The sequence below is a fragment of the Melospiza georgiana genome, chromosome 6 (genome assembly GCF_028018845.1).
Source record: "Melospiza georgiana isolate bMelGeo1 chromosome 6, bMelGeo1.pri, whole genome shotgun sequence".
Classification (NCBI taxonomy): Eukaryota; Metazoa; Chordata; class Aves; order Passeriformes; family Passerellidae; genus Melospiza; species Melospiza georgiana.
In genome coordinates, this window is record NC_080435.1 from 36,311,928 (window position 1) to 36,324,055 (window position 12,128).

Below are 12,128 nucleotides of genomic sequence, written 5' to 3' on the forward strand. Positions count from 1 at the left end.
TGACATGGTCTAGTCATGAAGCAGAGTTACCTGAAGACAGACAATTCCGAAAATGGGCTCAATTAACTTGATTTTAACCCTTCTATTACATACAGTGCCAACCTCTCAACATCTCTTCTGCCCTGCCCATCCCTCCTGAAGAGCCTGCAACCATCTGACAGAACATTCCAGCCACAGGACTCATCCCACCAGCTCTCACTTACGCCAATGATGTCAAATCTCTGGGAGTGGGCCAAAGGTTCCAGCTCCTCTTGTTTGTTCCTCACGCTGAGGCCATTAGTGTAGAAGCATTTCAGGTGTGGTACTTTGTAGCCAGCACCTGGTGAAGCAAATTAAGGGATCCCATTAGTGCTCATTTCCTCCAGTTTTGGCTCACCATCCCATTGTCCATCACTGGAGAGCTTGGTTTTGTCCCTTACCCCCTTCCACTCTTTGGCAATACAATATAAAATTATAATTAATTACCCAAATGCATTATGCATTTCCAGTCATAGATAATTGCAAATTTCCACAAAGAAATTTAACATAAAAGGAGAAAAAAACAAGTGGGCATTTCCCTTGATTTCTATATGTTCTAGACTGGTCCATAGATGCACTGACTGATCAGTGCTGCAGATTATGCAGGTATAAAGGGTGTCTGAGAGGCTTAGGAAGTTTCACACTCGTGGCCCTTATGCTACATCACATATTCTTACAAATTTGTCAGTGGAACTAGTGAGACCACTAACTCTTGTCATAAAGAAAAGAATCAGCAAGAAATCAGCTAATTTGCAGCTTATTAGGGAAGTTTTATAAATCTATTTAGATAATTTAGAGACTTCATGCTGTGCATATTAAACCAAGGGAAAAAGTGAGTAGGAGGTCAAAAAAGGTAATGGAAAGGAAATTCTTCCACAATGATAAGGGCCTGTCAGTCTTTAATTACCAGCACAGTCTAATGAGGACCGCTCCATTTACATAATGGACCTGCACAGTTCATACAAGTGAACTTGTGTAATGCTACTATTTTTTGCCTGTAATGACATGCATCTATGTCTCTTTTTTTTTTTTGTTCATACAGTTATTTTTTTTCTTGTTTTTTTTTAAGAATAATGAACAAATGCACAACAGACTTGATGCTTTTTCTCAGGATACAGGTGCCTTATTTAATGTGTATGCCTTATATAATGTGTATTTATCTAACAGACAACATTTGTTTGCAATTGTAGAGAGTGCAAAGAAAGAAAAGCCACAAAATCCCAGAATATTCTGAGTTGGAAGGGACCCACAAAGGTAAATAACCCATGAACAAATTACAAAAATTATGCTGATGTCAAGCATAGGAGTATTACTGGCACTTGCTTTCATTCTCAAGTCATGCTGCAATAATATTATTTAATACCTTTAATAATAGTATCCTTTTAGTGATAGTGGTCAACAGATAGAAATTAGACAAAATTTACAGAGGCATGAAGTTTCCTCTAAGAAACTTGTTGAGAAAAAAAATCAAATCAGCTCTTGAGCATGCCAGCTCTTCTCCTGGTCTTCTTAAAACATACCACATTTCAAGCATATTGCTTCAGCATCTCATTCACTGTTGGAGTGAGCAAGCAGCCTCTTTCTTCCAGGGTCTAGAATAATAAAATCTCAAAGTGAGAACTGAATATCTAAATTTCTTTATTTCTTAACTGAGCCACTACACAAAAGTACAAAATTAGAGAGGAGCAGAACTTCAATAATATTTCCTCTGCTTTAACTTTGTTGACTCTCAATTTGTTTGTGCTTCACTGCTTCAATAAAGGGCAAACAGAAGTACCACTACATGCATGTGCACATGCACGTGTGCACACCTACAGACATTTTCACCGTTGACTTCGAAAATGTACATTGCTCTCAGGATAAATCATAAGCAGGGTGTGCCTTGCCATCTCAATTTAGGCGGTATCATGAAAGAGCTTTTAGGATGATGAACTGAAAATAGGGTTCATTCTTTTAGATGCATTACCTTCCACAACAGTACCTAATGAAAAAATTGTTTGAGTGGATGGAAGTCAAATTGTAAGGATAAGAGGTCTTTTTATGTGTATAGCTGGGAAAGAAATACTCCATTATGGATTTTTAATCACTCTGTGATCATATGACTGCAATACATCCCTGGAATTGTATTCTAGGGATGCATTATAGTTTAAATGTTCCATCCAAAATGCTGTGCGAATGGCTTTTTCTTTTCTCTCAGTATTAAATTCCTCTTTGTCTGATTGGAAATAAATAGAATAGAACTCTCAATAAGTGATTTGATTTCTAAGATTTTTATGATTTAAGCTATAAAAAAGTATTCCTTGTAACAGAAAGCACATCATATATTTCCTGTGAAGCTGTTGGAAAATGTAAATGCACAATTACTTCAGCCACATCCTCTTTGCAAATCAAACACTGGACTTGATAGTTTGTAAATTACTTCAGAGTTACAAAAATTACATAGTTATATCAAGACCTGCCCAAAACTTGTGAACTTGAAGGTATAATAACCAAAAAAATACAGATTTTTATTAAAAATGCAATTTTTTAATGAAATGTTATTTTGTACAGAGAGAAAACCTAATGTTATGAATTAAAATTTAAAAGTTTCATTCCAATATTTACATAATGAATGACTCTGATGTTGTTCAGACAGGCACAACAAAGTGTGCCTGCTGTGTTCGATTCCATCTCAAATATGCAATACATTAAAAAGATGCAGTCTGCTGTTGTGAATGCAGTCCTTGGTTTGACCTGGAGTTCCCTCCAAAACATCAGCATCACTGTCAATAATACCAGATTTGTCTTTGGATCATATAAAAGCATGCTGCTGGAAGTTTCTTTCTGAGATTTTTGGAAGGCTATAGCCATCTGAACTGCCACCTCCCCTGTTGGAAAAGGAGCAGTTTGTTTGTTGTATGGCCTCTTTTCCCAAACTGTGTGTTGCTGAAATATTCTGAGTCAGTGCAAGAATAAAAGAACATTTTGTGAACTTCAGCAATAAAGTCTTTGCTATCGTATCTGAGGTAGAAATCTCAGCAGAATCATTACTGGGTACATAAATAGCAACAAAATAAACAGATGAAACAAAGTTTCCAGAATAACTATTCTTCAAATTAGTTTCAAAACTAAATTATAGCCTTTAATTTATCATTTTCTTTGCTCATAATTTTTTCAAGTGCACTTGCTTGGCCAACTGTCAAATAATTTACATGTATCCAATGTATCTGAGAAGGAATATTTTAATGATGTTTTTCATCTGGCGGAACACACATTTATTGCTATGAACCAGTATTTTCTGTTTGGCTATTAAGAGCTAAAACTAATTCTATGTGCACACCACACATTGCAGTTTTGCCCCAAGGAAACATGGAGATATAGAAGAATAAAACTGTGACATCCAAAGTGTGCAAATCAATCAAACAAGTTCAAAGTATCTTCAGAAAGTCAAAAAAAAAAAAAAAAGGAAAGACTAATGAAAGATTAATGAACAATTATATTTGCTGTTTTAGTCCTATTAGTAACACTTCCATTAAGAAAGGAATTTGGGGTTGGATTGCTGGGTATTTTTTCCATCTCCCTTTCCTAAAGGGAAAATATGCGTGTTTTGAAAAAACAATTCACACTTGAAAATTTTCTGTTAAAAACCACATGTAAAATAAAAACATGTTCTTTTACAATTTCCAAGTAACACTCAGAACATTTTAAGAAACCTAGAAAATTTCTGAAAAAAATTTAATCACAAATCTATTGTTCTGGCAACAAGTTTTCCCAATGGATGTAAGTTATAATTTAGCTATTTTTACTTCTATGAAAGACTTTTTTGAGTACAATGAGGGCAATAACAAAAATGGCATCTGTTTATAAATCCTGCAAAAACACCTTATAGTACTTGGAACCACAAACTCTGAATATAACCACACTGAAATTAGCAATTTGATTGAAGCCTTTTATTTTTCAAAATGCAACTACTGGAAAGCAGTAGTAGTTTTCTAACCACCAGCATGAAAATTTCATGTTGCCTATTAATTTTACAGAATTCTGAACATACATAATCCTTCCTATTGCTACTTTTTAAAGTAATTATGTTAAGATTCTGTCTTGCTTTTCACTTAATTGTCAGTTTTAAGATGTGGAATACTCAATCCACATTAGCTTGTTTCAAGTAGCTTTTCTCTTGGTTACTTTAAAGCTGGAGTCACTTCTTTTTCATCCTTATTTAAAACATTTTTTTCATCACATCAGCACATTCTCTAAATGTATCTTTAGATATGTCAACTCAGGGCAGTGACAGACATTTCCACAACTGTTTAATGAGAGTGGATACAAGGTTTGTCTACATATGAAAGTGAGAGGATTAAGCTACTTTGAAGTAAGGCAACTTCTTCTTCATGCGTGCCTCCAGACTTCAGTGCAATTTAGTTTTTATGTTTTGACTTCACACCTTGACAGTCTTCATGCAGTCCTGACCTCAAGCAAGAAAAACCATAAAATGTTAAACTATTATTCTGAGAACAGTGGCACTTTACAAAGCCCTTTTCCGAAGGGCTTCGTGTCTCAGTGGTGCTCCTGTGTGGAATTTTTGATACCAGATTCATTTACCCATTTCTTTCACATCCTCATGAGAACATTACCAAGCACCTTTTTCTATTTAGACACTTATTCTCCCAAAACATATAGAAAATCACTGTCTTTTCAGATACTTGATCTATTTGTCTGAAACTGTGCATGAGGCTGAAATTAAATGTAAGGTATAAACGCAAGCCTATACATCCATATATATATAAACACAACCTCCTAAATTACTCTCTTAGCAAAGCAGACTGAAAATTAAAGAAACATCTCAGAACTGTATAATACAAGAAGTAACACAAGGCTCCTTTCTTTTGTCTTCTGGACTTATTGTACAACCAGACTTTTAATTAGTTTACATCTCTGTAAAACCAACAAAATAGTATCTTCATCCAAATCTTGGTATGTCCCAAATGTTTAGTAATTGAACTTTTCAGAGTATGGTTTGTTTTTCACAACAAAAGTCATAGTTTGGATGCCAACAACTTCAACAACAGTAATGTTTAATATATATAAGAACACTTTGAATATTATAATCCCCTAAAATAAAACTAAAAAAACGTGAAAATTTCTACTATAGGAGAATTTAACTAAAAACAAACAAAAGCAAGCAAACAAGGAAAATAACACCTGGTGTGGGAATAATACATGCACAGAACTGGATCTTGAACAATTATTTATATTTAGAGCTTCATAAATCATTGATGTGTGGGACAGCATTTAATTCTGTTCCTTCCCAGCCTCCAAATGGGAAGAAATAATAGAGATGGCATGGATTTTAGCTGAAATTAGCTATGCATCTGTTTCTATGCACTGTAAAAGTCTATCATATCTAGAAATGATCAGAAGCAGGATGCAGCAGAAAGACATTTCCTATTTTTGTGCTGTGTGGATTGGGTTTTTAGGTTACTTGGAGGAAGTTTTCTGTCAGACCATACCCAGGCAAGATCCAAGAACAGAATTTAGTCAGTAAGAAGAGGAAAAACTTTTAGAAATGTAGGATTTAAGGATCACTGCTAAATGAAAAGGTGAGTTTATTATTATGTTCCAAAGCCTCATCACATTCATGTGTGGGGACAGTAGCCATCATCAACAGTAGAAGCTATAGCTCTTGTGGATGAAATAAGGACGTAACCAACTATATCAATCTGAGACCCTTACTTTTTATAGAATGGTTGGAATTGGGTAACCTGGGGACAAGAAGGGTTGATAATGTTCTTGCAGAACTTATTGATACTTACAGGAGGAGAGCAGTATCCTAGAGAGAAGGCACTTCCCAGTGATGGAGAGTGTGTGTTTTATGTGCTGATTCACAAACATGGACTAGGTTAGAGCCAGGTTACAAATTTTTGATTCAGCAGTGATTGAAGATCTGAAGCTAAAACACTGATAGAAGCAAATTTCTGTTGATTGATTGTTTCTAGGATGGGTAATATAGCACTTTGAAAGGATTGAAGTTTTCTTTTTTTCCACAAGTTCTAAATAGAGGGGAAAAAAGCATTATATATCGTGGCAACAGTAAAGGCTGTATCTAAACGGCAAGATATTTTCAGTCTGCCTTGCTTCCTGTATTACTATGTCCCCCAGCTTAAAATCAGAGGTTTATTGGTATAGAGTATCAAATTTAGACATTTCATCCCACTTCTCAGCAAATTCTTTCAAAAAACTTCATAATAACACTAATAAAAGCCTTTTAAATACAAACCATCAAAATGCAGACTTTGCTGCAATATGAGCATTTGAAATTACCTAAAACAGTATATCTTTGTTGCTTTATTTTCCAGACAGCAAAAATTTAGATGTGCCAAAAGGCTACCGTTTAAAAGCCACTAATGGGTATATTGTCCCTACAGTTAAGTAAAAATAATTTTGAGAAAAACAGCCTGTATTTTCAATTATCCCCTTTCTATTGATATATTACTCTAGTTAAAAAATATGGTTAATATTGGAAATTAAATTTTCCGTTACTTATACAGCAATAGAGCCTACTTTTGTTGCCCTTTGTGGGCTTTGATCATTAAAGTAATGACCACAATTAATTTTTGCCCGGAAGGGAAATATTTCTTTCCATGCTGTGCTGCAAGTGCAACTTTTAGAGTCTCTCTGGGTACAGCTCGTATATTTGATAAAGTTAGCCAGAGAGGGCATGCTCTTAGCTCTATAGTTTTCTGTGTCAAGTGTTATTGGCATAAGGTCTATAAAAAAAATTTAAATTCCTGAAGAATTAAATAACAACAGTATAGGAGACTGCCTTGAACTCCTTGCCCTCCCCTCACAGTATCTCCTGATACTCCATGCCAATCAAGTTCTGAGCTGGGTTAGTGGTGCCATATATTGCCAACTCTAAAAAAGAAGTTCAAGGCAAACTGCTGTTTTGATTCTCTCAGCAGGGAGCAACACTTTTAATAGGCGTGTACATCTGCTGCACATGGAATGAAAATATCCTTGGCTAGCTGCACTCACGCCCATCTGTCGGGATGGCGCGCTGCCTGCTGACAGGTCGGTCACATCACTGCCACATGGCACGAGTGCCAGCAGAGGGACAACTTATTTGGCCAGCCTGCTTGTCAGTGAAAGTGAACAGAGCTTCTGCAGGACATCATTGCAAATGCTAGCAGTGCCACTTTGATAACAACTGTTCAAACTTGGTGTCCTCTTGATATGTTTTCATATTGTAGCACCTAGCCCTCAGATACTTCCACAAGCGTCTTTCACACATGGAGCAGTCAGTCCCTTGGTGAAGACTAGCCTAATTGAAGTATACTATGATACATTTGCACTCTCCTTTTAGCACAAAACACTTGTAAAAACATTAAATACTTTTTATGGTAATTCTATACCATCAACCTGTACCTAGTGGTGTAGAAAGTTGAACCTTCCACTCTGAACTCATTTACTGCCTTCTGACTCTGAGAAGCTCTCTCTCTTGACAGTTACCAAATTACAGTTTCCTTTTCTGAATAGCAGAAGCAGCTATTTTGCTTTATTTCCCAAAATAGCAACATTGCTCTTTGATCTCTTATTATTGAGAAATGCTGACTTTTTTTCTGAGCATAAACACAGATGATCTTATTGTGTATTTCATTTGAATCAATAGTTAGATGAATAAAAAGATCCATTACTAACAAACTTGCAGATTCTGTTATGGCATCACTTTCAAATAAAGTAGATGCAACATCAAATTTCCCATTTACAGGAAAAGAAATTATTTATGGAATAGGATCATTTTATTTTTAATTTTTTTACAATTTATTTTTGATTGTCTGAGTTCTTTCTGATACTTACCCAAAAAATTCTAGAGTGTGTGAGCAGGCATACAGCTTCAACTAAAGATGATGCATACATTATTAAAAGTTGAAAATGGCAAAAATTAATTATTTACATAGACAGGAATCTTTTTATTGAGTTTTGGTATAAAGTAATGTGCACAAGGCCAAAATCATCACTTAAACTTGAAAAATATATTGCTTAAAACAAACTCACAGAATTTCTCAGGACCATGTTATCTCATTATTCATCATAATACATATAAGGAAATATATCCAGAGCTAACACTGCACTGCCCATTGGACTAAGATACAAGTAAGGTAATGTAATATTTTTATCAGTATTATGTGCATTTTTATATTACTTCTTTATCAATGTGGTTTGGTTTATGGGCCCTTATCTGTTTTAAAAAAATAATTAAAGGACAACATACATTCAGCACCAGAGAGCATATATCTGCATTATTAATTAGAATCCTAAATATACAAATAAGTGATCTCATTGGATTACATACAGTGCAGAGGGAAGTAGATGAACAGATCAAATAGGGTAAACGATTCTTGAATTTCGAGGAAAACAGGAGAATAAAAAGTAGCCTATATGGAGCTTTGTGACGACAGAAGCTGAAGGGTAGAGCAGAAGGGCTGGCTTCCTCACCTATGTGACTGCTGAGTGGCTCATAGTGCGGTGTTGTAGGCACACAGTTTGTGGTAATTGAGGCTGAGCCTCATCCCCAGCGGGCACAGCTGTGAGCAGCAGGTGAGCAGTAAGGTAAGGAGGTAAGGAGACCTGGAGTGCCCAGGGGCACTGACCAACCACCAAAGAGAACAGAGGGCACTCAGTGCAATGCATCAACATCAGGGGCATAAAAGGCTGGGCTGAAGAACAAGAAGGGCAGATGCCTGCAGCCTTCTGAAGTTATTTGATATTTTTCTGTATGGGCAGATACCTGAGGCCTTCTGGTGAGGTATGTTGTTACTGTGCATGGGCAAATGCTTAAAGCCTTCTCAAATTGCTTAGTGATACTCTGTGTTGTGGCCATCTGTGATGCTGTGTTATGTACTCTGGTGGAGCTGTGAAGCATCTCCGTGGAGGTTAGTCCATGGATGGTGTCCTCTCTGTCAAGGGAGCAGGACTGCTGCTCATCTAAGACCCTCCCTGGAGTGCTGTGCCCAGCTCTGAAGCTCCCAGTGCCAAGAGAAACATGGAGCTGTTAGAACAGTTCCAGAGAAGGGCCAAAAAAACTATTAGAGAGCTGGAACACCTCTCCTATGAAAAAAAAAAAAAAGGCTGAACCTAAGAGACCTGTCCCAACCTGTCTCTGCCTGGGGAGCAGAAGACCACAGGCACACCAGTATATAAGGGCAGTTTATGAGGAAGATGGAGAGAGACTCTGTGCCAAGGCTTGCAGTGACAGAACAAAGGGCAATGGTTTCAAACTGAAAGCAGGTAGATTTATGTTAGATACGAGAAAGAATTTTTTTTACAATAAGAGTGTTGAGACACTGGGATGAGTTGCCCAGAGAATTTTCTCAATTATTTACCTCTTTAAACACACACATTTGTGCTGTTTGTATCTGCTGTATTTCTGCTGAATATGAACAATCACTTGCAAAACTATTTGTACTGAACAAGAATAGTGTGAGTATTGTGGTAAATGTTCAGAAAATAATTTAATACCTTAGACCCCCATCTGATAATGAAATGTTTGATATTCAATAAGAAGTGAAGTGCAATAATATGCAAGCAAACTACATAATGCAAACTGAATGATATTTAGCTTACCATGTACAAACCTTCAGTAAACTGAAGTTTTCTCACTGAAGATTTTTTGATAGAAGTTAAATCTTGATTGAACATTTGTCTGGGTTTGGTTTTTCGCAATAATTGCTTTCTTCCTGTTTAAAAATCAATAGAAATCAAAGCATATAAGCCAGTTTCTCAAGAAAGAAATTAAAAATTGAATCACATTTCAGAACAGTATTATGTTAACAGTGATAATATACTGTATTTTAGATATCTAAATAAACCTACCTGTTGGGTCAAGATCTGTAATCCATATTCCCAACAATGGATAAATTGCATCATGGTATATAGCACACCATATAAAAGACAAACTTAGCTGTGGAGGGATGACTCCAACAGGGAAGTGGTAGTATAGTGGAACAGAACAAAAAAAAGTTACCATGAAACCACAGCAACTTCTGTACAATATTATTTTTATCAAGAAGTTTTTCTTGATTTCAGACGGCACTATATGATGAAAAACTTGAACTTTTGTATAGAAACTGTACTTGAAAATTGGAATAGGTTATTTTTAGACACTTTTTTCACAAGTCTACCCTTATTATTTTAACTTCTCTAGTGATCATATAACTTTTTTATAATAATGAACTTTTTTTATTAATATCATGGCCTATTTGTGGACACATTTACTTCTACCAGTAGATTGATAAGAAGCAATTAGGAACTTTTTCTAACTGCAGTAAATTTCAATATGGCAAGAAATGCACCTTCTCATATGCCTGTGATGAGTTAAATAGAAATTTAATCTAAAACACATGCTTAGGAGGATTTTATATTCTACTGTAAGGAGTATTAACATTTGATTTTAAGGACCTATTTCATTACTAGCAAATAGGTTTATAAGATGGCCCATGAAGACACTTTGAAGTTTTTCAGAGCAAATTACAGGCAAATGAAATACAAAGCTTTCCAATAATTAAAAATAAAATCAGCAAGAACACCACTGATGCTGGTGCATATGAAAATTTAGTAAAATATGTTTTCATAATGCTGAGGTGATAGAAATGTAATGGTCATGAATGAATTTTAAAACTGCTGTGTTGTTCTGTTTGTTTCATAGGAAATATATTTCTTCAGGCTTCTGTGTTAGGACAGAGGTAGTAATAACAGATTATTACAGAAAGTTAGTGAGTACACTTGGATATCACAAGTAGATGCCTATAAGGCAGTACTGGAAAAAAAGCTTGAAAATCAAGACAAAATCAAATCATGCCAGCTGTAGAAAATTAAAATGCTTCAACTAAGTCATCTTTATTAAAAGTTTCATTCTTTAGTGTTTTTTGCAGTGAAACTAACATAGTAATGCAGGTTTTCACATTCACCTTTGTATTTTAATTCTATTAAAAGGTGAGAGAAATTTTGTTGCTAAGGGTGATAAACCACAAAGCCAAGATTTTGTGCAAGTATAGATAGATTAGAATTTTGTAGTTTTTAGGGTTTTTCACCCGAAACCATAAAGCAGAGATATGAATATGTTGTTATAAGGTAGCTGAAGCCCATATAATTTTTATTCTATCTCCATATATGTTTTAGAGTGAGGCTGTCAGTATTCATGCATAAAATGTGACCACTATGGAATATAACAAGATCCTCACCTATACATTATTGTAGATAAGGTATTACAATGTTCCAAGAGGTTGTCTTACTTAGCAGTTTCACCTGTATGAGAAACAGTAAACTAAGGATGGTGTGTCTCTCTATACCATGTATTTCTTACCCAAAATGAAGAGTCTCCTCAAAGAATCAAAATCTCACATGGCAGTTTTGGAACAGGAAAAAGTATATGTATTTAAACATGGGCTAGGAATCAATAAGAAATGAAAGAGTAACACAGCAACTTTAGTACATTATTGTAGCAAATTGGAGTTCCTGAAAGTGAATGAATGGATATTCCTGTAAAAAACAAATACCAGAGCAAAATTATGTCAAAGCAAGGGTGTCGCTTCCAGCCATTGAGCCAAGATAAGTAGAAGAAAAAGAAATATTTAGCATTGTACCCATTGTCCTTTTATTCTATACCAATACTTGGAAATTATATATTAGAATCGCATAAAAAGAGACAGTCCTTAAGGAGCTGTTACAATATTGTTGGATTTCACTTTTAAAAAATGTCGTCAATTTATTTTGCATAGAATATTTCCATTAAAAATAATTAACTAAAAAGCCTTGTTACAATTGAAAACTCTTTTCATTCATCTTGCTATGAAACATCCCAACAATTGTCTTATCCAGAGTTATTCTATGAATTAATATTAAAAATTCATGATTTCTGGAGAAAAAATGTAACATGCATGTTGTGCCTGTAATTTCAACCATTTGTCACATACAATCCAGAAATAAAATATTACACAAGAAGTAAAAACCCAAGACTAGCTCAGGTCATGAGGGCTTTCTTAATGAGATAACTATTACTAACCAGTATGACTAAAAGCGGTGTTCTTTAGTCAAAGTCAGAATTAAAAATTAATTAAATTTTGTCTAATTGT

At 35.1% G+C, this 12,128-nt stretch overlaps 1 long non-coding RNA gene across 1 annotated transcript; it reads right to left on the reverse strand.

Moving 5' to 3' along the window:
* Nucleotides 1–209: 209 nt before the first annotated feature.
* Nucleotides 210–9,707, reverse strand: LOC131085260 (uncharacterized). Its single transcript, XR_009114614.1, has 3 exons — nt 9,622–9,707; nt 1,539–1,610; nt 210–319 (listed from the first exon to the last, which is right to left on the reverse strand). It is a non-coding gene; the product is annotated as an uncharacterized LOC131085260 (long non-coding RNA).
* Nucleotides 9,708–12,128: the final 2,421 nt, after the last annotated feature.